Source organism: Aquila chrysaetos, chromosome 26, assembly GCF_900496995.4.
Source record: "Aquila chrysaetos chrysaetos chromosome 26, bAquChr1.4, whole genome shotgun sequence".
In the NCBI taxonomy this organism is placed as follows: Eukaryota; Metazoa; Chordata; class Aves; order Accipitriformes; family Accipitridae; genus Aquila; species Aquila chrysaetos.
The window spans coordinates 1,977,968-2,005,259 of NC_044029.1; the positions used below are offsets into that span (position 1 = coordinate 1,977,968).

General features: G+C 40.3%; 1 protein-coding gene across 9 annotated transcripts in view; it reads right to left on the minus strand.

Annotated features, from left to right (window-relative positions):
* ANO4 (anoctamin 4) overlaps positions 1-20,892 on the minus strand; it is a 211,002-nt gene extending 190,110 nt beyond the window's left edge. For 5 of the 9 annotated variants that reach the window (XM_030002894.2, XM_030002893.2, XM_030002892.2 and 2 more), the window contains exon 1: positions 5,352-6,616. The gene's annotated coding sequence lies outside the window, so the exon portion shown is untranslated. Of the gene's footprint in view, positions 1-5,091; positions 6,617-20,881 lie in introns of those variants that run through there. The other 4 variants (XM_030002886.2, XM_030002885.2, XM_030002887.2 and 1 more) reach the window with 4 other exon arrangements.
* Positions 20,893-27,292: the final 6,400 nt, after the last annotated feature.

Here is a 27,292-nt window from a genome sequence, read left to right on the forward strand (position 1 = left end):
GGCTCTAATCCTGGCTGGTATCATCTGAATATTGACTGTTTGAAAACGGTTGTTTTTACAGTGCTAGACTGGTGCTCAGATGTGCTGGTGGCTCTAATATCATATGGATGACCCAATAGCTCAGGTCTCACGTGGAACAACCACTACAAAGAGCTAATAATAATACTGAACTGATTCCAGCGAGTGCATTCAGAATAATTCATTGGGTTTATCTTTTAAAAAATATTTATCTATGGGTCATATGGGCTTTTGAGGGACCAAGTTGTGCAAAATTCTTGGACAGCAAGCCTGACTTTGGACAGGCAGATTGCAAATGCCAAGTCTGGAATTCTCTGAACTCATGTTCAAATTTCACAGTCTGGTGGGAACCAGTCTTCTCTCAGAGCTAGATTTGGAGGCACATTTGGAGGTGTGCTTGCTGTAGCTCCTCCTGAGGTGGTAAAGGGAAGCTATTTGAGATGGGCCTTGCAGGATTATAAGTATCTACATACAGCTCTTGGAAACATGAGGCTTTCCTGAAAACATTCTCTCAGACTTGTGCTCTCCTAGAGTACAAGCTATCCACTTGCAGAAAGCTGTGTGCTATTAGCTCCCCTATTTGGGGATTTAATTGCAGCTTCAGTGATATTCATCCTGTTCAGAGGTGTTGTTCACAGAGCATGAATATTTGCATTACCTGCTCCAGTGCCAAGATCCCTTCCTTCCACTGGGATGCTGAGGAACTAGCCCGTAACTTTTAACCAGATTATTATTTCACTTTATACTGCAAACAGAATAATGTCAAGTTCTTGATTCTAGTAATCTCAGATTACCAGAATGCACCGCTTAAAGTTGGTTGGATCAATTAGGATAGAGTTTTACCCTCTCTACATCTTCCACCAAAAAAGGCTACAAATGTTTCCACAGTCACTTGAAAGTAAGCATTTTACCTTCAAAATTTTTCATTAAATTTTATGCTCAGGTGCTAAAGAAGTCTATGAGACAGAGTGGTCCCTCGGGAATGCTTCAGCCCTGTGATATTTCCCAAAGCAAGCAGGCCTAATGCTGCTCCATTGTTACCACATTGAATCTGGAACATAATTGTTACTTACACTACATAGGAGAAAGTTCTTTGACATACAGAAGACTTCTCACCTTATTGTCCAGTATTTCCTATGCAGATATTACATGTGAGCAAATCTGCACGGCATGAACTGAAAGCCCACGGTTTCCATGAAGAATCAGACCTACACAAGTGCTATGCAGTTGTACAAATGCAGAAAATATGACACCACTCCCCCCCAGAGATATGACAGGCGTAGAGTGCAAGCACTTACTAAGAGGGCAGCATATGCACAGAAGACATGAGACACATTTAACAATGCCTGAAAGCTAATCCTTCCCCACAGAAACAGAGAACGCATGTAGCACACGAACACCCTGCCCAATACCTCCCAATAGCACCAAACTTCTACTGACAGGTCATGCAGCACAGCAACACGCACAGGACTTCCAGACATCCATGAACTGTGAGTGGACTGAAGACAGCTTACCTGTTAAGGTCTCCAGACACAAAGAAAGAGATTTGTAACATTTGCAACATTAGAGCTCTAAAGTCCTTGAAATCATCCTGGACAAAATTTGCAGACTAAATGAGAGAATGTGTCCCAGGAAAACCATAAAAGTTAGCTCTACAATGTAGAACAGAGAAAGCCTAGAAACTGCAGTCAACTTTTGATTATCCACGTGTGCTCATGCTTGGGTCAGTAAGTATGAAGAAACAGCCAGGTAAAACCACAATTAATATAACTTGTAATATAGACATAGAATATGCATATTATAACTTGTAATTACATGAGCTTTGTAAAAATGTGATTTAGTACTTTACCTTTGAAAACATTTGTAAACAGTTTTTAGAAGGAGCTGGGGGGTGGGGTGGGGGAATCACTAGCCAGAGCAGTGCCTGGTACCGATGACTTCAGGTCTGCATCACGCATATCCCAGTATCACTTTCCAGTCTGGGGCAGAGAGGGAAGTTGGGGCATGGCTAATCCACTGCCTGCTTTCTTCACCCAGTGATGATCAATAGCTGCCTGCACAGGTTTTGTCAGAAAGGATACAAGCAGATAGGCAGCATGAAACTACTGAAGCAGTCAGGAAAATGAGTGAGCTTTCTGTAAAAACATACCTGTTTATATTTGCAACATAAATGTATATGGTTGAATATTTGGGGAGTATAAAGCTTTAAAGAACTTGCTTCTACAGACAAGTCGAGTGAAGAATGCATACTGAACATACACAGGAAAAAAAAAAAAATGCAGTGACTTCATCAGACCATTGGGTGATTTTGGCTGGCTAAGGAACAGAGGTTTTTTGGGTTTGTTTTTTTTCTCCCCCCCCCCCCCCCCCCCCCGCAGTTGTTTTCTACGCAGTCTTCAACCACCCTGCAAAAGAATTAACATGACACCATGCTGTGAAACAAGGAAGTACTATGCATGCATTCCCCTACCAGGGCATTCATAAGACTCCTAAGAAATGAAAAGCACATCTTCCTACTTGAATTTCATGTTATTTGGGGGATTTCAGTCTTCTCTCTACCTCTCAAGGCTTTTATAGAGGATTGCATCTTTATTTCTTAAGCCCTTGGCCTGCAAGAGGATGTGCTGACAAGGATTTTATGTGCATAGACTTCTCAGTTGCAGTACATAGACATCAGGTTCCAAATGTAAACATCCCATTGCAAGCTCATGTGGTTTAAACTGGAGAAAATAGTTCAGGATTATTGTTTTTCCTCCCTTCCTTTTGCCTCAAGGCTATTTAGAAAGCACATTATGTTATGCACTTTGGCTTTTCAACTTTGATTGAAAAAGACAGATATAATTATGCACTTAGGTTAAAAATTAGCTTTTGCAAGATAGCCTTACTTAGATGTGAGTCATTTTTTGAGTGACAACAGTCCTTTTGATTAAATGTAAGGGAAGTATGTAGATTATTTTAAGGTACAGGAATATCTGATTTTCTAATAATAATTTTAAAAATGAAAACATGCTGTACCATACTTAACTGTGTGATCTTCAGAATTAATTAGGTTGTGCACATCTTTTACGAACCCTGAGGTTTTTTTAAGTTTACAGTAATTTTAAATGGAACAGAATGGTACAGTAAACAGCTCCACGTGCAGATGCATACGCACAATTGTAACTTGAATCAAGGAAAGCCTAAGCCTGGTCTCTGCAAGGTAACATCACAACCTGCAGGCACATAGGACCACTTCCCCATGTGTGTTCACAAGATCCCTGCAGGTCTCCTTTCACAGCCAAAAGTTTCTTTGCTGCTGTCATCGTGTCAGCACTTACTGAAACTGGAAGAGAACAAACTCTGGCACCTTCGTTGCTGATTTTAAAAAAATTAAGTAACAGATAGACCCTGCACAGTGCCAAAGCCTTTTCGTAATAGAGAGTGGGGAGGACTGCTCTAGCAGTTAACGTTTTTAACCAGTTCAAGGAGCTGCTCAGGTGCCAAGACAGAGCTGCTCCCTCCCAGCGAGCGGGAGGGAGGCAGGGGTGCAGCGTGCCCCCACCGCATCGGCGAGAAGGGAAACGGGTCTCAGGATCAGCTGGACCAGCGGGTGCAACACGATGCCAAAACACACGGTCTGATGGGGGAAAGGACTTGGACCACTGACATCTGGGCTACGTGCTGGCCACTACCGCTTTTTTGTGAAGGCAATGCAGCAGGTACCTCACTGCACCACAAAGTCCTCTACCTGCAGATCTGTGTAAGCCTCCTCCTCCTCCTCCTCCCCCCCCCCAAGTACCTCTTGCAATTGCCTAACCTGGGCTTCCTCCCTCCCCAACACACATACACGCTACCAATACAACCAGACGTTATACCCAAGTACAGAAAAGAAATGAAGGGTATTTAAAATAACGGCAGTGTTTTAAAAGTTTTTACTCATTTGGGAGGGGGAAGGCGGCACACAAACTCTGTTCAACTAAACAGCTCACGTGAAGCAAAACCCTCTGAATTACAGGATAAATCAGGAACAAAATTATTTTATTAAGCCACAACGAAAGCCACAATGTAAGACACATTAAACAAAGAAAACAATTTCCAGACATCAGCATCTCTCTTGCTTAAACCCAGAAAAGGCAATGCAGAGACAGAATAAAAGCTTTATTCTTATCCTACCTCAGTGAAACAAAGGTATAAGAACACATCACCTCTTTGCCTTGCTTTGAAGGCAGACCAACCTGTGATGAGTTTGAGCCAGTGTTATACCTATACCTTCAGCGGACCTTTGAAGATTTAGTAAAGTCTTTATTATTCCTGCGGTGTGTAAGGGCTATGCATAGTCAATCCACATAATGGATTCACAACATGAAACACATTTAAGTTAAGAGAAATATTTTTGTAGTTCTCTCATACCAAAAGCAAAGGAAAATATCTATCTATCAGAAATCATATATTTGCATTTACTTTAAATCTCATGCAACAAACTAGGGGGAAAAAAAAAAAAGTATGGGTAAGGGCACAGTTTACTGTGGACTAAATAATGACCTTTCCTATTTACAAAATCAGAGCTGTTAAAATAGCTTAGAGCATGAATTAGGCAAGCACAGATTTTTCAAACATTTAAATGCACTTCTTTTCTACTGCAGAGTTGTAAAAGCCCTTCAAAAAGCTAAGAATTTGCAACTCTGTAGACCAGAGAGGGACAAGGGTTATTAGGTTGCCTATTCTGTAACTTCTTGTCCCAGCCAGCCTGCACTTGTAAGATGCAAAAGGTCCAGCTCAGAAACACCTGATGACATAGGCATATATTGAAAATGCTGAAAGAACCCGTCCTTCCTATGCCAGTGACAGCAAATATCAGCTCAAACCACATGTATGCCCCACGCTTGAACACTGACGGGCTTCAGAGTTTTCTAGATGGCTAGTCAAGCAGGGGCTTTCTGTGCCCTTCCAGCACAGTGGTACAGACCTACAGAAATGAGTCACCTTTACCAAATCTGTAATTCCAGTTCCCCAAAACCTTATCCCGTTGCTGCCATAGGCAATCGCGAGCAATGCTCAAGCCTCCCGTTTCAAGGACAAAGAGGCAGTACTCACACTGCAATCGCTACTTCAGAGCTCCGGGTCAGAGAGGGGAAAGAGAAAATCAAGAGAAAACTTGTATTTTAGTCAGCCGACATCTGCTATGAAGATGCTAAAAATGATGACTAGCTATTGAGTGAAGGTCACGAGGCTTATCTAAGAATATAGGGGGAGAAAAACAGACGGGGGAAGGGGGAGGGAGAGAGAGGGAGAGGGAGAGAGCGCGAGCACTGCAGCAAAGAAGCTATGCTCAGCCAATACATGCTGGCACTTACCATAAAAATAGAAAGATCCAAAGAGAATCAGATTAAGGATGCTTTTTATCTCTCTTCAATAGAAAGATTTCCACATGAAGCTCTGAACACAGCTGTCCAGGGAAAAGCAAGGTAATATGATGAAACACAGAAAACACTAACAGACAAACGGTAAGTCCTTTCACAGCCTTCCAAAACCTGCAAGCAGTTTGTGCTGAAAAACCGGAGGTAAGAAGTCTGAAGACGACTCCTACATAACACTGCAGCTAAAACAGACTGCTGTATTTCCAGTCACTCAGACCGCACTGTTTTCATCTTAATCTTCTCACCATTACTTACAGCCTAGAGGTGGGCTTGGGGGTGGGGAGAAGAGATTTCTCCTCCAAGTGGAAAGGAGCACAGAAACGGCATCAGCATTTTTAATCAGTCGCTGGGAGTACCCAATCAGAGGAACTGAGCGGTGCCAGCGTGACAGTTGTCCAGCCGCCAGCGCGTCCCTGGCTTCCACAAGACCACCGACGGGCTAAGCTGCTGCTTAACCCCAGCACCGTCTTCTGTGCCCACGCGCAAACAAACCGTCTTCGTGCACCGCGTCGCCTTCTCCTCCAAGGAGCAGCGCTTTGGAAGCTACGAGCTTTTCTGGGTTGCTGTCCTGACAGGCTGTTTTCTACATCTGTGCGATAGTACAAAAGCAAGAAAAGTTTGGAGGTTTAAATATCAGCATCATGTAACTTGCAATTTATTATCCGGTTGCTTCCCTATATAGAACATACATTAACCATTGCTTCCTCTTCAAACATTGCTTTCTGGAGGAGGAGGAAGCCTGTAAGTGATTTCACAGCACAGCCCCGCTGCCGTGAACTGCCTTGTTAGAGCCGGCGCTGGTTTGGACATGACATCATAGACCCCTGACGGCACCAGATCCACAGAAAATACACAACCAAGGTCCTTCTCCCCCCACCCGCCAAGAAGGCAACTGGATTAAATGTTTGTGCTGCTATCTATCGTACTACTGGACATTAAAAAAAAAAAAAAAAAAAAAAAAAAAGAGAGACACACAGACCACAACTTAATTTGCAATAAGGATATCCAGGATCTGGAGACAAACCTTTCTATGGCATTTAACCCATCGAACCAACCCGCACAGGAAAGCGATGCAGTCAGCATTAAAGCTGCCAAACACTGTAACTTCCAGGGAATACTCCTGATTCTAAAATACAAATCCCTGCATTTGACTATGGGAGAGAAGTTCTTCTGGTCCTACTGCACAATGCAGTCCACAGTGGAGCAAACCTAAATACAGCATGCAAATTTGCATTTACTTAAAGCAGACACTCTGCCAGTAGGCAAAGTTACATGCTTACCTGTTCAAAACATTTTTAAAACAGTCAATCCTGGATTTCTGCCATATCGCAAAGTAAACATGAATATAATCCATCTGATATTCATGTTTCAGAAGATGAAAAGGCTATGTAGCATAAGGGGGGAATTCAGGGAAACAAACCTCAAAGCATTCCCAGCAGTGGTACCCATATTATTTGGTCAGTATGAAGTACTTGTAGAACATACCAGGTAACAACATAAGCTTATGGGGGGGGGGGGGGGGGGGGCTAAAAAAAATTTTAAAAAAATTGGAGGGGAAAAAAAAAAAAATAAAAAAAAAAATCAGAGGTTCTACAGCCTGAAGTGCAGACTAACAATCTAAAGTGTAATTTAATACAACTAATCTGTTCTGAAATGTTTGAAAATGTGAATATAGTGCAAGAGCATACAAATTCCACTAGCCAGCAGCAGTAATTTTCAGAGAACACCAGGCTGACATATCATGTTGGTCATAACCAAAATTATCTTTTTTATTTAAAAAAAAAAAAAAAAAAAATTTCTCCCCTCAGATGACAGGACACTGGAAGACCCATTACTTTCTTGCATTTCATTTATGTTTTAATAGGCTTGTTTCATACTATCAACAGAACATGCATGATATTTATTCCTCCCGGTTCATAAACACCATTAGTTCAAAAAAGACAAGATAACTGATATGAGAGATAGAAGGCACAGGTGAAGAACACATCAAAAGAATAAACAAAAAAAAGGGAGAGCAACTACCATATACAAATAATGCATATGGGATGTATACAGATAACAGCTCATATACATATTAGATAACCAAAATTAAAAATATAGCCAATATAGGAGTGAGCACAAGAAAAAGAAGCAGCAACAGAATGAGATACTTTTAAACTCTGCAGTAAGCTTTCAAAACACATTGCAGTGCTAGCAGAAAGATTACTATTTGACACACCAATGCTTGGTGAAGTAGGCAGTTTCTGTTTCAGGAAACTGAGTATGGGAGACCCTCAAAAAGTGTCTCAAGGTACCCATTACAGAAGAAAGACTGTCCACATGCACCACTTAGGATCCTCTTCTAATATTCATTCCACCGCCAAAAATACCAGGGTTTTTTCCCCACATTATACAGTCAAGGTCCTGAACTAGGGAACAGACAGATGAGAAATCAAAGACAAATCCTCTGTAAACAAAACTCTCAATTTGCTTTTTTTCCTGTAAGGTTGCACGATAAAAACCAAAAATTGATGTAGCAGCTCTCTGGAGAGAAGAAAGTTAGGTCATAGGCAGAATTTAGTGGGCAATGCTGTGAGTATTTTGCAGTGAGTCCCATAGCAAAGAAACCTGGACCTGAACTTCACAAAAAGGAAAGGACTGGGGGGGTCTGTCCCCCAGTTTTCCCATGTAAACATGGGAGGTGTGAGAAGAGGCTGTGCCCACAGAAGTAGGAAGAGCTGCTGTGATTCCATCCGCATGCTCTCTGGTGACAGCTATAACAAACCAAAAGATATGAAGAAAGGCTAATAGAGTAATTAGTTCAAGCTTTCAGCTAAGAGCAGAGGATTGAACGCTCAAGTAATTTAGGTTTAAGCTCCTATTGAGGCCACCTTTGAGAATTTGGAAGAAGTGTCTGACATGTTCAGAGTGGATTTAGTGCGGGGTCTATGTTTTTGGTGAACAAAAGATCGTAAATTCTTCGTGGTGCTTTGATTATAGCTGAGGGAATGGCAGTAAATTCCTTTGGAAATCTGTTTTCCTCTCCTCCTCCAGTTTGCAAATGGTCCTTTTAATATGCCTCAAACTGTGGTTGGTGAGGCCATAACCATGTGCCAGGGACACTGGCAACCTGCTTAAGTGTTGTCTTTCAAACCATTTTGGGAATTAGGAGTAATGGGGGGGGAAAAAACACACATATGTCCCCAGAAAGAAGATAATTCTTTCTTCCATTTCAGTAAAACAACTGCTGCCTGAAAAAAAATTACTGAAACCAGCTGTTGTTCTACACCTGCTTAAAGGAGAGAAAAAGCTCACTTTTTTGTGAAAGAGAGCCAAGAGCATGCTGCCAGCCAAAACTGGGCCTTGTTCTATCCTACCTATCTATCTGCTTGTCCAGAAAGCAAAACAAAGTCAGGACTGGGTGGTCCAGAGCTGTTCTCTCTATTCCTTCCCAATAATTTATGGGACAACAGTTCAAATCAGCATTCCTGAGCCGAAAGATAAAGGTGATACCGAGAATTTAATAAAGTTCCGATCTCACTACTGGAGCCTCAAATGAACTGCCAGCTGCTCAGAAAGAAGTGAAGGATTTAGGAAGGTACAAGGGCAAGAGAGTGCCAGTGAGCAGGTGCCAGCTCAGCAGCGCACGTCAGCAGGTGAAGGTGTGAACAGGACACGTTGCAGGCAGGAGAGGGAAGAAGCAGCATTAAGTATAAAGGAATAAAACGTAGATTTCAGGGATAGGTGTTTAAAGTTTCAGTGGGTAATTTAGGTGCAAGTGTTTTGTTTCTCCACGATGTCAGGATCACTCCTACATGCAGAAGAAAATTTCCACGCTCTGAACTAAATGAAGCAGACAAGAATGAAATAGTAAAACCCAGGTAAGAAACGTGTAAAATATTCCTTCCCTGTTTGGTCAGAGTGCTTGTAAGGCTCCCCGAGGCATTCAAGCACAGCTCTGGTGCTCGGTATTGAGGAGCTTGACGAGAGCAACAAAAAGCAGGAAAGTTTCTGCTAACTTTACCCTGGCTGAAGGTGACTGAGGAGGCGGTACTGCTCAGTTTGAACATCCTTCCACTTTCCGATTTTGCTGTTTTTATTATCTGTTAGATTGAAGTGCTTTCACAGTTATCAGATTTTTAACCTCTACATTGATCTATTGAGCACTGACAAAAATCACTCCTTAGTTGTCATCTTGGTAGGTTTAGATGTTTTCTGGTCTGTTAGTGTGTCACATGGTTCTTCTGCAATTTTTCAGGACTTTTTTTTTTTTTTTTTGAGGTCAAGTAGGGATTTAACCAATTCTTTTAAAACACATTAAAAGAAGATCTTTCTACTGATTCTAAAATAATTTAATTTGTGGTTTCTAGTTAGAAAGTATTGAGTGAATACTGGAATGAAGTATTTCAGGTTATGATATCATTTTCCCCCTAAATACAGAACGGAAATATTTACTGAACATTTCTGCTTTTAACATTATTATGAGAAATTCTACTATTTCTACAACAGAACTATAACAGACCAACACATTTTAAGTAAAAATTCAATTCCTAACATACTGTAAAATCTTTCCTGGTTAAAAGAGGCACCTTACCTATTTTCTGCTGTATTAAACACACATAATATTCATGGCTGTCAATATAGCAAATACTTTCTCTCTTTTATCATTTTTATCTTACAGTTATAAAATGAATATATTTTTCTTAGTAAGACTTCAATCTTCAGAATGTCATTTCCTTGGAAAAAGTAAAAGGTTCTTAAATGACTTTCAGATAAATAAGCAATTCATAATTATAAAAAAAGTGACTTCATTTTTTAAATCTCTTAACAATGAAACAGGGATTATCAATATCAATTCAAGAAGAAATTTTATCAATCTTTGTTTTCTAGAAAAGTAGGGGTTTCACAAGCTTTTGTTCATGCTGCTGGTGCATCATGTGAAACTGGGTAAAGGAGGTTCTGAACTACATGTACAGACAGAAAGGAAACTAAAAAGCGTGATAGACTTCAAGAAAAACACGTTGGGTTAAGCAAAATCAAAATGACCACTAATAATTTCTACCTTAATTTTTTTTTTTTTTAAGTCATCCTTACAGCCATTTCTGAAGTACTAAAAATATCCAGATAGAAAAGAAGAGAATAAGTAATCATCTAGAGAGACTTTCATTTCTGCAACATAAATTTAAATCTAATGCAGGTGGGAAGCAGTACAAGTAACTGACAAGACTGTGTGGCTAGAAGGGACCACTGTTGTCTATGGCATCTCTAATTCTGATTAGAGAGCTTCTAAGACTTATTTGATAAGAATAAAGAAAAAAAAAAAAAAGAGCTTTTCAATGACAAAGCCAAAATCCCTGGAAGAAAAGCAGTTCATAAAAAACACTCAAAACCCCCAAAACCTATGTTTCTTAGCCATCATTTGGCAGAAAAATCTGTAACGACCACGTCTGCATTCTTTGTCTAAAAGGCATTTATCTAGGGAATAATAGCAAGCTGCCCATAGTGATTTCACCCCCCCCCCCCCCCCCCACTTATGGGGAATTTTCCTAGCTGTTTTATCTAAAAGAAATTATTACGGATAGCTTCATTGTGGGAAAGAGGCATAGGGTTGTGCACCAACATCTGTAAAAAAAAAAAAAAAAAAACCCAAACCAAAACAACAACGAAAAAAACAAAACAAACAAAAAAAAACACCAACCAAAAAAACCCCCACACCAAAACACACACAATTTCTAACATTTAGGCATAAATATATAATATTTTTCATTTTACACCTATGTGAGAATGTTCTCCCCCACCTCCTTCCTGAAGGAGACAGTAAAATCAAAGCTGTATAGAGGTAGCTGAGGGACACAACTCATACCAAGCACACCATTACCAGTTCCATTATCTACAGTATCATATTTGGTCTTTAACTCAGGGCCTCAGAATACAACTTTCTATAAATCAAGTAAGAAAATTATATACAGGTACTATTTCTTAAAGTATAAAGTACAGGTTTTATTAATGCATCTTCAAGGCAGTTCTAACAAAAACAATTGCAGCCTGAAGCCAAAGCTGGTAGGTATAAGCAGAGAATGAAGAGCCCACCAAATTGAAGTCTTGATTTAACATTGCTTTTTAAAGTGGGGAACCCTTATTAAATATTAAGAATTAACCATTTTTTAAATCTTCTAAACTCAGTTATGCTACTGCTGCATAACTCCATATTAATGATATTTTGTGCAATAAATGTAAAGTTACCATGGACCTTATGAAGACACAAGTGTCATAACACATAAAGCAATTAAAACACTCTTAACAGATCATAATTTAATGGCACAGAACAGTCCATTCATTTCTAGCTATTTCCTTCACTAATAAAATTAAACTTCTAACAATAAAACAAATCTTATGATAGACCATAAAAATTACATCTCTTGTAAACAAAGCATTTATACTTCTACCTGTACTAAACCTAGAACAGATGGACAGGAGATAATCTGCTCAAAATAAAAAAAAAATTAAGGCTTTTCCTTAAAACTTACAGGAAGTCATTTTGCCACATATCTTCGTACTCTACTGTCAATGCAAACAGAAAAGTTCTCTGTTCATTTGAAACAAAGACAAAAAGGACAAACCTTTCCAAGATGATTCATTGGAGAGCGATGATTTAGACTACACAAAGGACAATCTCATAATCAAAGCCCAACCCGTAGGTTAGCTCCTAGTATGTATAACGACAGCACTAAGACGACAGCCTGTCCAATAAGGGATTAAACTGAGGTCCGCTTATCTTTTACTGCCAAAACTTAGAAGATCTGCTTTCCCACCCCCTCAACAGAGAAATTAAGGAACGCTTTTAAACCCTGTAACAACACTTTCTGTCAACAGGCTAGGAATTTTGGGTGGAGACAAGGAAAAAAAAAAAAAAGCTTCTTTAGAACAAAGGGTGTATTCTATGAAAATTTTTAAGTACTGAATTACCAGCAGTAAAAGATGGCAAGATTCAAAAGTTGGTGATGATTCAGAGATAACAGTGTGCTGCACTGGACAAGCAGGACAAACCTTTAACAAAGCATGTTAAAAAAATAAAATAAAGAAAAAAAAATATATTCTTCACATATTGATCCCCAGATAATATTTTTAATTTTTTTTTTTTTTTTTTAATTTTTGCATGTGGACTGAAGAAGAGTGGTAGGACTTTTTTACATGCAAGGAAACATGCACATTACACCAGGTCACACAGCAGGGAGAGGCTGCAATACTGAGCTCCTGAGAGAAATAAAGAGAAAGATGCCACCTAGAAAGCATAGGGCCAGATGCCAGGAACAGACAGGCCCCCAGACACTCCTGAGGGCTTTCCAGTCCACTGTTAAAGCAGGTGGCTAAGAGCTGTGCCAGACCATTAGTCAAATCGGAGGTGATCATACACTAATCATTCATCTTCATGAAAGCAGAAAAATGAACTACAGTTAATGCTGAAGCAGAGAGAAAGGACCCAGCATGGGTAGATAAATCAGAACAGCCCCAGCAGAGCATCATCTGGTAAACCGTGCCCTGTAACCAGTACACCCAGTTCTGTGATACAGTTTCATAGCTGCATCCAGCCCTACTTCTAGTGCAATTTGCAAAATAGATGGTGAGAAGAGTTGCAAACAAAATATTAAGAACGTAGCACAGTGATATGGGAGAACATTAGATGCCATGGACAGGCCACTGAGATTTGGAAGGCAGGTCCATTGGGGTCAGACACCCCAAAGTGATGAGGCAAACACAATAACATTATCAATTAGGAGATATATACACACACATGCACATGTGACAAGCATTTGAGAGTTTACAATAGTAGAGAGTGCTGCTCGGCATGTGAACATTTGGCACCTTCACTGCCAACTTTTAAGGAGTTTAGGTAAAGAATCATTTAAAATAAAACATAGCAACTAAGAATGCATGATCTCTGTGAAGTGACAAAGTGTTTTATTAACACTTGATTTGAGGTTTACCATTCCTTTATTAAAGGATATGAACCTAATTTGAACTAATGAAAATGTAAACTGATCGAAGCTGTCCCTGTTTTCAGTGGGGGGCTGGACAAGATGATTTCAAGATGCCTTCTAACCTAAATTACTCCACAACTCAAAAAACCAAAACAACAACAACAAAACCACAAACACCCCCCCCCAAAACCCAAACAAGCCTCTCAAATAGAAACAAAACAACAGCAGAATTGATAATGATAACCACTAATAATAACCATAATCATAACCACTGATGGAAAAACAGACATACCATAATCAAAGAGCCTGAATATCTTTAACTGGTATTTCAGGTAGAATCAAGAAGAGAAGATGATTTTATCCTAGGTTCTTCCTCCCAGCAAGGAGCCACATAAAAGGCCCCGTACGGAGAAATTCCAAAAATTTGCTGATCAGACTCTGGAAAGTGACCCCATCTAATGATAACCGTTTAAATACCACCACAACTACTGAGGCTGGGATGAGTTCCCCATGTCCTAGTCCTTTATCAAAGTTTAAAGGAGTTTATCTTCTATAGACATATTTTAAGTGCATCTTAGAAATAGTAATAGGATTATTTTTAAGTGTTCTCACAGAAAGAGAAGCTATTTTTTAAATTAACTTACTACCTATTTAGTTGGTCCATTATTTCAGCTCATTCGGAAGCAAAGACTATTTAAACTGTCTCCATTTTCAGACATTCAACCTTTGAAGTGTTAGGAATGCAACAGACATAAATTAACCACAAAGACTCATGATTTACTCAAGTTTTCTGAGTTTTAATGGATTTTTAATGTAAGAAAAAGAAATTCTAGAAATGTCACTGTTAATAATCCTGTTGGATCTCTGTAATACTAAAAGCAAGAGGAACTGAAAAGAGAAATCCTGAAATAGTTGATATGGTTGGAACTATACTTATAACTGCATCACTCCAGGCCACATTCATAAATACTGCCAGCCACTGACAACCATATTTCAAAATAACCTTTTAATAGAAGCTCACATCCCCTTATAAAAGATCTTTTGAAAAGAACTCAAAAGAACTGGGTCCCCACTAAGAAATAAATGGTATAACATGGCACTTAAGACCTAATATAATGGACAACATGTAATAAAATGAGTATCTGTTTGTGACAAACTCAGTATTTTGTGCGTATTTACTGATGACCATCCCTGCCTATACTACAGTGACACAAAAAAATGTGTGAACTAAAATACACAATATTTTTAGACCATTGTTGATTCTCCAGTGTAGAAAGTCACAAAAAGGCAAGAGCCTAAAGATGTCAACACAACTGTTTCTTCAGCTTGGCAGGGAAACTGAAGAGTTATAGTGGGGAAGGGGGAAGGTTTTCTACAATATTTTTACAGGTTCCTCTGGCTTGGTTAAGTAAAGAATCTTTATGGGACAGTGGTTTTGTTTTTACATGTGGGGGAAAAAAATAATTTTGAAAAGAAGGTGTTTGGCAACCAGTTTGCAAATTTTCAAAATACATTTTTGGAAGAGAGACCTTGAAAAAGAATGTTTGTAGTGTAACACTGTGCTATGCCCGTCTACCTTCAGCAACTATCCTGGGAGCCTCGTAGGAAATTAATTACCTCAGGGCACTAAGAAGCCAAGCGTGCAGTGCAATAGGTCCTGCACGCAATCATAGAACTGCTGCTCAGACGCACAGGATGAGTCAAGGAAGTTTGGGGAGATCTGTCACATGCCTAAAATTTTAATCTAGAGGGGAAAAAAAGCACCCAAAATAACAAAATTTTGGGAAAAATCAGTATTTCCCAAGGGAAACACACTGGTCTGAAAATATCAAAAGCAAAAGGCACTGACATTGCAACAGTTCTGCTTGAATAAGATTATTCACTAAATATCACTTGTTTACACTGGTTTAGTCGTCCGTCGTGTCCCCCCCCCCCAAATCCCTTCTAGTGCTGAACCTATAATTTATTATTTTCATTGTAACTGCTGTTATATTTAATTTAAAAATATTTCACCCACTCTAGAGTGCCTTCTTATTTCTAGTGAGGAAAAGGAAGCAGTTCAGTCTGGGACACTTGCTGGCAACATGGAAGACAGCTGCACATTGATGCGCCATCCCTGGAAGACAGTAAAAGTACCAAGTCCTACACAGTTCAACAGATAGAGTCGGGAAGAAAATCCAGACATAGCCCAACAGACCTGCTCCTGTAGCTGACTACAAAGAATTGATATTGATATCTGGAATTTATGTTGCTTTAGGTCTTAAACAACTTGCCCGAGAGACCAATAAATCATATGCAAGAAAGAAGATTCAAGGGACACGAATATCCCTGGTGGAAAAAGCTGTTGTGTTACTTAAAGATTTGATAACTGCTGCTATTACATGAAACTAAGACTGCGTGGAAAGATTGCTGGCTTAGGTGCCGATTACTCTGCTGCTAAAGCATCATGCAAGCAGCAGCGTCCAGCTGGCACTAATGATACGTCGCAGTGCTCCATCTGCAGCCTCCCACACGCGCGCCCTGCGGGGCAATGTCCTGTGCAAAGTACAGGAGATCAATGGGCAAGAGCAGCTAGAAATACAAACCTTAACAAAACTTAAACACTTCTTGCTTATCGTGATCCACCATCAGCTTCCCCAATAGCACCAAAGACTGATTAATGACAAGTGCACGCTTGGAAGTATTAGCTGCCATTTGCACTTGGTTTTTTTCAGCTTAAAAACTATTATCATCTGAAGAAAAACACTATTTGAAGACAGCTTTGAAAGCAGGGAGAGGTTTTTATATCCAGACATGCTCTGGTTCTCTTTTCCTGTCTTAGCCTGAGAAAGGCTCCTTAAAACCAACAAGTTCCCCAGACCAACTTTTTGACACGCTCCATGCTTCCTAAAGCCACAGATTCAGAACAGCAATTTTCTAATGTTGGTCTTTTGCCTCATTTTTATACTTAACAGTTGTGGATTTGAAGAGCTAGTGTGGCCCTGGAAGAAGTAATTGTTTTGTTATTCAGATTAATGGCTGCTTCCACACTAAACAAAGACCATCAGGAAGTCAGTGACTTAAGAAAAAATGATCACCATAAGTAGCTGTAGAGCAAGAAGTAATGATAAGCCAGAAAAAAGATAATTTTTCACCTACACATGTGCAAAGCCAAATGAGACTCTGATCAATTGGCAAAAATCATCTATGACATGCAGAAAATAAATCAAGCAATGATTAATATCAACTTTTGCTATAAAACTTTTTTTTTTTTTCCTTTCACCTTCCTCCCTCACATTTCAGTCACTTTATTGCCTGGGGCTCGGAAAGGAAGATTTTGTTAGATTTCCGTAAAGCAGCAGAAGAGTTAGTCTCATAGCCATAAACTCAGAAAGACACATTGCTAAGTTTAAAGGTAGTCAGACTCAGTGTAGTTAAAGTCAGAAAAGCAGCTTACAGTCCCACTTTCACATGTCCCCAGGACAACGCACGCTCATGCTGTCCTGATTACTGCCACTACAGAGCTGGCTGGAGGAAAGTGAGATGGGTTTTGCTCCCTGGTATCTTCCAATTTATCACTGGTTTCCCTTTCGGAGATGCTAGTTCAGGTGATAAATTCCTGACTAGATAAAACACTTCCATTTTCTGATCCCAGCCTGAATTTCATAGAATCATAGAGTCATTTAGGTTGGAAAAGACCTTCAAGATCATTGAGTCCAACCGTCATCCATGCCTACTAAACCACGTTCTGGAGGTCTGGGGAAATCTGACCAAAGCAGTTACAAAACCACCCTCTGGCATCAAGTCAGGTCACCGAGGAAGGTGACTGGGAGACCACCACCATGAGCCTTACAGGGGTCCAAGGGTGGGCCAGGCCATCAGCCCATGGATGGCCCTCGCCGGGCCCGATCCTGTCCTCACGCACAGGCTGACGTCCCAGCCCGGCTCTGGGACATCCCCCTCCCTGTCCTTTCTGACCGGGGCTGCCCTGCTTCAGAATATTTATTCCATAACCTGGAAGCAGACATTCAGCACAGAAGGCCGTACGGGGCAGCACAGCCCTACGCCCTCACGCACGGTCCTCCCTCCGGGACGGATGCAGGCTGAACCCAACGCCCACGTTCCCTCCTTTGGCTGAGCGGAGCTGTTCTGCCCCTTCCACACGCTGGCGTGGAACAGCACGTTTTTGCCGTCTCTGTCTAGGCAGATGTGGGAGCGAGCTGAAGTACGTCGCCATGGATCTACCGGCAGGTTCATCGCTGCGGGGCCAGGGCACAGGTCTCCTCACAAAGGGCTGCTGCTCCTCCTGCCATGCCTGCCCCCATGGCCGCCCTGCCTCTCCTGAGGCAGCAGCAATTTCTTGGGGAGGAAGGGGCTGCAAGCCACAAATCCCACTGAAGAGACCCCAGTGCCAGTGCCAGGACGGCACAAGTGCCTCCTCAGTGCAAAAACCAAAGCCTCTCTGCAGACCGGCATGGAAGTGAAGCCATTTCAGCTTCAACACCACCTTTTCCAAACACAACGTGAGGTGGCCAAGGAAGGCTTGAGCTGTTTTTCCACCACCTCTGCTTGTGAGGACACACTAATCTACGCCAGACAGGAAAGTTTCTCCCTGTAACTTGGCCGTTCACGATACCAGTCCTTAAACTGCCCTTGCAGCTTGGCAGAAGGCATCCACCCCCTCCTCTTACACCTCCCAAGTGGCTGCCTATACGTACTCACTGTAATTGGAGGAGTAACGTACATTAAGTTTGCCAGCTTCATTGGGATTCATTTTTAATAAAAGGAGAAAGCAGCACAAATTTATTCTGTCAGAGCCAAAGGCTTGTTCCTGATGACAAAGTTGCAGAGGAGAACAAAAGAACCAAACCCTGTTTTATAAGATGACACATCCTTCCCTGAGCTGTCACTTGAAACTCCTGAAGCACCGTTTTTTGCTGTAAGGGAGGGGAGAAAAAAAAAGGGGGGGGGGGGGCAACTGCATCCCCTCAGAGCTGAGCCCCACAGGCAGCTTAGGGGCTGCTGCACCAAACCACTTGCCTCCCACCCCAGCAGAGCCTCCCAGCTCTCATACCCACACCTATTCACAGCTTCCCGTGTTTCTGTTGTTACTGTTCTCATCTGCTTTCTTAACAAGCAGGAAAGCCACTCCTGGCTTCACGCTCTTCTTCAACAGCCGGGGCTGCCATTTTCCAAGACTCATCCCCAGACTCGGATACAGCGGCCCAGGAGCGAGGCCCCTCCTGTCCCTGCAGTCCCTCTGATCCCACAGTGCCGTCGTGCTCTCTACTACAGTTCTCCAAGATCATGTAGCTTTTCAGGTGGTTGCAGTGCCCTCAGAACCATCCCGCTTTTTCATAAATAACAAACTATCAGGCATATTTGTCATACACTCACCTTTCCATTTTCCATTTGCTTTCAGCCCTCCACGGGGACCAACCACACTGCAGAATGAAAATGTAGGGGACAGGTCTGGCATGCGAAAAGAGCCTTCCAGGTGTCCCACTGAACCACAGTTCAGAGAAGTTGGTTTTTCTTGTACAGACTAACTTCCTCAGCACATCTCCCTCCATGCACAGACAAGTCAAGCACAGAGTTTCTCAGCTACAACTTGTTACTGAATAAAATGAAGAGGGAAAAACCTCCTGAAGTCTGAAAGTGGAAGTCAATCATCAGAAGACCTCATGATTTTTAAATACCTGGAAGTGTTTCTGCAGGTACCCAACATTACAGAGTGTCAAAGTTTCTTAAGGAAAAATGCATTTTGAGATCATTAAATCCAACCTCTTTGCAAAAAGTTGTAACATCAGTAAAGGACTTTGTTTCTATTTCAATGCAGACCAAATTCTTCCATTACTTAAGCTGCCAGAACAGTTTTCAGAAGTAGAACCTCTGAGAAGTCTCCTACTGACAAGTTTCCCTGCAACAAGCAAAGGTGCAACCAGAGGTCGGGTGCCCAGAGAACCAAATGCTCTCACTGGATTCAAGCCTAATCAATCAAAACATTTTAACATTAATCCTAAAGCACACAAAAGCACCACTGAAGTAAAAAGATTACTTACATGCTAAAACCCACACATTAGCTAAAATATTTTGCTAGATCATCCATGATGGTCTCAGCAGTATGTATGATTAATTGGCTTATTTATCTAAGAAAATTAAGGGCCTCTTCAGAGGACTGAACGTAAGGTCTAGACCTCAAATATGCTTATGTTTTAATTTGGTTAGAAAAACAACTATTCTAATAACTTTAAATAATGTAAACATTGAAAATACTAATAACTGATTATTCGACTGGTTTACTAACACATTTACACTGATTAAGTATTTACTTTTCCCAAAAGTGCTCTGCAGAAAGATATATTAATATAGAAAATTAGCCCAGCTTAGTAAATTAATATATTTGTCACCATCATAGAAAATTCTAAGTGTATTAAGCAAATACACTGTAGAAAGCAAGAGTCTTCATATAAGGAAGGAACGGACTTAAAGAAAGGGAGAAATTTAACACAAAAATAAGTGTCTTAAATACGATAAATACTTTTGTAAAGATGACTATCACATACAGAGCTAGAGGGTTTGGGGTTTTTTTTGGGGGGGGGGGGGTGGGGGGTGGGTTTGTTTGTTTGTTAAAGACAGCCATGCACAGGATCTGCAGAGTCGAATGTTTATTACACAGGTGTTGAAACAGGTATAAACATATTTAAATGAAATATCAAAATCTGCAAATAATCATGCATGCAAGCAATTTCTAGACAACTGGCATGCTTGAAGTGTAATGCATCTTAAGTTGCTTCAGAATGAAACCTAAATCAGTGTAAAACAATGTTAAGAATAAAATACATCTATTAAGTCTTGCAACATTCTATGTTGTGTCTCCTCGGATGCCAAAGAGAATTTTAAACAGTATGCCTGAAAACAAAAAATGAAGCCTTTTTTCTCTGAGCCAAACTCTTCTCTGTATATTCCTGAGAATCATATAGATATTTTAAAGAATTATGAAACAAGGTACTATAGTCTTTGGCTAAAAAAGGATTCTATCAATAAAAAGTAAAAACACGTTTGATTACTTTTGAGCTAGAGGTCACAGGGGGAAATTCATTCTACGGAACCCCAAGGTACCCTGTCAACTTCACAAGAATAGCGTGGCAAAATCCTACAGTACTTTCCACAGTTAAAGGAGGAAGATGAGACTTCGAATGCACACAGGAAGTAGTGAAAGAAGGTGGTGTCACTGTCAGATACAATTCTGATCAGCAGTATTATCACCTGATCAGGAAATACTATACTAAAAAGTATTGTATTAAAATTATGCTAAGATATAAGTTTAATAAACATTGATAAAGAATTTATTGATAGTAATTGAGAATACAAATTCCTTAAAGAAAAAACTTGCATATTACCAGTCAAGTTTATGTGCATTAAAATTTGCATTTACATTTTTTTCAGAGTTGGATTTACTATTACTTTAATACTTATTTAGTAAGTTGCTCTCAGTAAGAGCAAACAGTGTGTTCATGCTCCAAGAACAATATCACCATGCTCATGAAACCACAGACAATGGAAAGACTGTGTCCTAAAGTAAGCACTTTCTGAAACTACCTCAGTCCTGTCTCAGTTCTCCCATATACATAAGACCATTAAATGAGAATTTCAGGGGCCCATTTCTGTGAAGACAACCTTATCTGATGTTATTCTGAAGTGTCTCAGAAGCTGTTTCACTGAAGCTTACTTCAATCAATCCCCAGATTTTTACGTAAAGCCATCTTTATTCAGCCATTGATGGTTCTTCTAGTTCAGCTTTCAAATATTTGCTGCCCAATTCATATACCTGAGCTCAGAAAAACCTTGACTGACAGAGTTTCAATAATATTTTTATTAAAAACTTCTAACGTACCACAAAATTTAGGATTGGTAAATTATATGAAGGTAGTGCTTCTGGACTGAGAGCCTACAGTGTGCAGACATGCATGAATAACTTCACTGAGATCATGAGACTCTGTGCTGGGTATCTGGATGTTTACAAATGCAGAGGCATTATTTCTACAAATGGCCAGTTTTAGCCACTGCTTTATTGACAGAATTTTTCACATATCCTTTGAGGTAATTGGCCTTTAAACTTGATGCATGTCCAAGGAGTTGTTAAGCACTGAATTCCTTTGCTATACCTTCCATTTGCATGTTCTAGCCTTACATAAAAACCTTGTTTCAGCAAAATGGGTTACTATTTTGCTGAAATAAGTATTTTACTGTACTTTAAAGACAAATCTCCATATTTTGCAGTTTCCTCCTTTCTATCATCTAAAAAGTACACTATAGAGCAGAAAAGGAAATGGAAGAATTTGAAAAAATAACGTAGATCTTTAGATCACCAGTCAGAACTCAGTATAAAGTATTACCAGACATACAACCTCTTCATCAAAAGCCTGGTTTCCACGGTGACCAGCACATCCGCTGCTGGTTTTTTTTGGTTTTTAAAGACCTTGCTCTTTAGTGTCACCCATCCCCACAATTAGGATGCAAAATAAGCTCATAGAAATGTGTTTTCTTTTTTTCCTGCAATATCTGAATCAAGCGGAGGGCTTAGATGCCCCCACAGCACCAGCATAATGCATGGTGTGCTTTTTATCTAAAGCAATGTGATCTGATTATGAAAACTCACCCAGAGTTACTAATAGGTACTCTACTTCGATGAAAATGGCTTTAAAGAATTCTTTGATGAACATCTGGATGACAGTGACAAGCAGGTGAACCACTGCTCAAGCTCATCACACTCCAGCTTTAAATTGTGTAGGAATGTAGCCTAAAAGTCGGTGTGCTGGGTCAGAGTAGAAGCCTTCTAGTCCATTTGCTGAAGCATTCTGTCCCTAGCAAGAGCCAGAGGTCATAATTTCCTGCCATCTTTATCATCATTAGAAGTGATCACTTCTTCCCTCACCCTATAAACAGAACCACTGCATCCTCTTAACCATGAGAAAAACCCCATTCTAACCAGCTATAGCTTAAAACCAAGTCGAGCTTTTTACTTTTACTATTTCCACTTATACAGTCACTTCCCAACTTGCCACTCATGATATTCAATATAAAGAAAGATTTAAAAGTGTTGTGCCTCATCTCCTTGCATAGGAGGAAACTGTCACTGGACAGCTCAGATGCTTTTCTTGTCCCCACAGTACCAGCTATAACAATACACACAATTGCCAGATTATTTCAGTTTTCAAGCAGTTTTTACAGCAACTAACTGAAATCATCAGTAACCCCTAATCACTATGAGTTTACAGAGCAATCAAAATTTATATAGTATAGACACAGCCTATTCCTCACAGCAAATTGCATTGTCTATTCAGCTGCCCAGCACACTCAACATCTAATTCAGATCCACATCCTATTTTTAACAATGACTCATTTAATTTCATCCTCACCCTCTTGCGGTCTCAGTTCAAGACTATTATATAATGCAACCAGCAAAACATATAGCTAAAAATTTTTACTGTTGCAGCTTCATTGCTTGCTCATAATGCATGGCAAAGATGCCTTTTACTCCAACATGACAGAGGATGTTTACTAACCCAGGTGCTAAACTATCAGCTCTCCTAATAACAGAAGAAATAACATTTTGTTTATTCTGCTATCCTGAAGATCACCTATAGGGCTCCGATTTCTGCTCTCACTCTATCAAACACTACCCTTGTGACCTTGCAGAATAGTTGGATAATGGCTCCACCTTTCTGTTTCTTCCTCCCTCACCTACCATCCACAGAATGGCATAGTGTAATATCTGCCTGAAAAAAAAAAAAGCAGCCTATTTTCAACAAGCTTTAGGTGCAGCATGTTCTTATCTTTATGTGTGGAGCTGTACTGATGCTCTCCCTTCCCCCACAAACTTAATCTCCAATAACTTATTTTCACTCTGCAGTATTTTCACCTTAAAGTGAAAGTGAAGCTTTTGAAGGATGTGAATGACAGTATTTTTGGCAAGGGAGAAAGCAGCACCCAGAGGAAGTATTTAAAAGCAATAAATAAAGCAGCATGTAGGTATTTGTGCATAAGGTATGTTTGCAGTTTTTAGTCCTGATGTAGAAAAGACTGCATTTGCAAAGCAGCAATTACTTCTGTAACACCAGAGTGGTATCTGCTAAGGTGCAATTCCCCCCACCATGCAGACAACAGGGACTAAGCACCCATTTCAGGGGATTTCTGTAGCTTTATTTCCAGGATAGAAGGGAAACAAGGGGGTAGGAAACAACAGACAAAAGGAAGCATAGGCAGTGCAGAGAGAGAGCAGTTGTGCGACAGCAAAATAGGGCTTGTTCTATAAACACAGTAATACCAAAGGCAAACGCATGAACTGACAGGAGGCAGCGGGGGGTGGCTCTAAAATATGTGTAAACAGGTTATGCTATGTTTGAATAACAGTTGTGTGCATCCTGGGTTGGATTACCTCATACTGCAGCGCAAGTGGGTCTCTCCATTGGTTCCAACGGATTTTAAACAAAGTCCTGAATTTCAAACTAAAACTCAAAGTAAGGGGGCTCCTGCACTCTGGTAATTGGGATTCAACTACAAGCATGTCAGTAGACTTAGGAATTCTGTCCAAGGTTTTTTGCCCCCCACAATAAATGCTTCTCGGTGTTCTCAACCAAAAGATACTGCTTAGATGTAAATGCCTTGGAAAAATTAAAACCGATCAGACACAAGCACAAAGCAGCAGGTAATCTGCTGGACACTAGATCAGCAAGTGCCAAATAACCCCCCTGCTTACCTATTATAGAACCAGGGCTTGCAGCTGGAAGCCTGCCACAGACCCGTGCTCTGGAGCACGGTGATCCGCTCTCCCCGGCCCTCAGCAGCCTGCCACATCCACAGGCCCTGCGACATCCATCCCGACCCAGTGGGAGCCATGGGCAATACCACGGTTGCTCTCCTGTTTGGTCCCAGTTTTAACTGTCTAGTTTCCTGAAGCCACAAGCAAAGCAAAGGACCTCGCCTGTGAGCCAGGGGTGGGAAACCACTTCTCTTGCAGCAGCCAGCATGGGAAGAAAAGCTACATTGGGCTTCTTCCAGCTATCTCCTCCTCAGAGCTGAGCAGAAGCTGGCTGAGGGCAATCAAGGCACGCAGCTGGAAGTGCCTCTTTCCTGGAAACTGTGTAAGTGAGGAAAGCAAAATAACAGGTACAAAAGGGAAGACAAATTCACAGTATGTGCACAGAAGAGAGAGCTGGGCAGGACAGAGAAGGAAAATAGGAAGAGATTTTCAGAGGTATGCAATGAATAGCAGGGGAATGACTAAAGAGGAAGGAATATGAAATGCTGGGAAAAATGAGTGGAGAGAAGGAAACACAGTAGGTGAAAGAGTGGACAGCATTGCATTTTCCAAACAGGCATCGCTAGGCTTTTTTCTGGAAATCGATTATCCTTCTTTTAATGGGGGGAATGATGGGAAACAAAACAAGTTATCTTAAACCAAGCTTTAAAGACAGAGGAAGAGAAAAAATAAGTGCTTTATTGGAGCTATTGTGCATGGTTCATTCCATTTTAATTATACGGCTTTTGCTCTCTCAGTCCTGTACTGCAGCGCTACACATGAACACTTCCTACTTGATATCTGAGACTGACACATGTCCTTGCTCTTTCAAAGACCAAGACTTCCTTATTGATATCAAATTGAAAAATCTCATTAAAAAATGGTGTTTTCTTTATGGTTTTCCAACATTAGCCTTTTTTTTTTTTCCTGGTTCACTCTCTTTAACATGACTATCAAAAGGAGATTTATTAGAAGGTTTGTTTTATTTTTTAAATAGGTTTTTTTTCCAGCACAAGGATATACCAGTTACTTACAGATATAACAACTCAAGGTTTAACTGTGCTAAATTCTCTAATGAGCAACAAAATAAAAAGCATTGTAATTGCAGACACTTAATTTCTCTGGAGATAAAGTTGGGAACTATCCTATTTTGATTCTGTAAAGTTAACAAGAAGATATTAAATAATAATTCTATGCTTGTCTTTTACTATACACTAGAATCTTGGTTATAAAATATGCAAGATAGGTACACTGTTCACAAAGAAAGGCATGTCACTGACAGAAGAGTGAAATAGATTGCTGTTTTGAACAGCATCAGTAAACCTCTATTAGATTTAAAGAGCTAATTAAACATTTCGTTCTTGCGCTAGAAGGCTGCAATTGGAGGAGTGGTAGAGAGACACATCCTTATGTAGAAAGCAGTTACTCTGTTACCGACCAGAACTCTGTGCTAACTCTTTTCTGCATTAACTGAACTAGCCTACAAAACCAGAATATTGCCCAGAGAAAAGGAGTCTCCATGAAATCTGACATTCAGATAAATTCTTGTTGCACCAGCTGTGGTCAGTGGACATTGCAGAAGTGTATTCAAGGAAGAATAAGGCAACCAAAAAGAATGAAAACTTAGCTGACGCAGACTTGGATTTATAAGTAGCAATTTGAGAAAGGCACTGTGTATTACAGATCCTCCTGAGTTTAAGTTCACATGAAGCACCAGCAATGAGCAAATGGTGATAGCATCAGATTCCAGTTTAAATTTGTGCAATAGTGTGCCAACCTCAGATCAGCAAAAAGGGCAAACACCCACATTCTAGATAAAAAGAAAGGCCAGGCCTTGTAGTTAATTTCAAAATTAGCAGAAAGAGAAGGCTGGAGGGTAAACACACTTCCAGTTCTAAAGATATTCTCTAAAGACAAGTTTGAAGCACACAGATACAGCACTACAGGAGGTACATGTTAGCATTGCCAGTGTTAAATACCTTCAACCAACAGAGCATGATCCCTGCTGGTTAGCATTTCTAAATACACATTACAACAGGAACCACCAGCTCATTGTACTTAGGGAAATTTTGGTTTCTCATTGCTAAGTGCTAAGAACCATTAGAGAATCAGATAAATTGATTTCAATGGCACAACATTCAAGTCCAAAATTAAGCATACACTTAATTGCTTTGCTGGATCAGAACCAGGCAGCACAGCAGCTTCTAGGCTTGATCCTACAATACAGTCAGAAGGCTACAGATGTTTCACAATTTTTATTTCCTTCCTTTTAAACATGAGGTTTTTAGAATGATCTGTGCACTTAATGTAAGCCAGAATTTTGAGTAAACAGTATTACGCATCTTTGAACCATAAAAGCAATTCTATTGGTAGCCAGAGCCTTGAAATTGGTTAAGTACACTTATTTAGATCTTTGGAAGTATAGACTTAACGGCACACTCTGTCCCAAGAGTCAGCAAGGACACTGATGTTACCACAATACTTACTGTTCTTTTTAAGATCCTAATTCATCATACTTATTGAATGCAGTATGCTTTTTAGCCATTTCAGGTTTAAACTAAACACATTTAGTCTCATTTTATCCAGGGGAAAAATGCATACACTGCATTTCAGAAGCAAAAGATGACGCAGCACTGCAGGAAAGGCATTCTGTAACAAAGGGCACTCCCCTCTAATTTTGATAAAAGTAGTTAGCAGTTGCCATTCATAACACTGGCAGATTCGGCTGGTGGCTGAATGAAAGAATTGAGAAAGATAAACCCCTCGTCTTCCTGGCCACATTGATTAATGAACAGAGAGGTGATGCCTGTGTTAGCAGACAGGACAGGACAGTAGCAAAGGCAGGCTGTTAGCACTCAGGGCACTGAGATTAAGTCTATGCAGTTGTCAACTGGACTGCATCCTTTCTTGGGTTCAGCTGACTTCAGAGTTCCCAAGTAACATTTTGCAAATGATAATTTTCCTCTCTATAAACCTTACTAGGAGCTCTCTATTAGACAGTCATAAACTGCAGAAACCTATCTCTATTCCACTCCCTTTTAAGACACTGTACAGAGAACACCAAACAAACCTTCCAAAATGTCCTGACTCAACACTAGTGTAACAAGAAAATATGTAGAGAAGCACAAGCAGTCAGC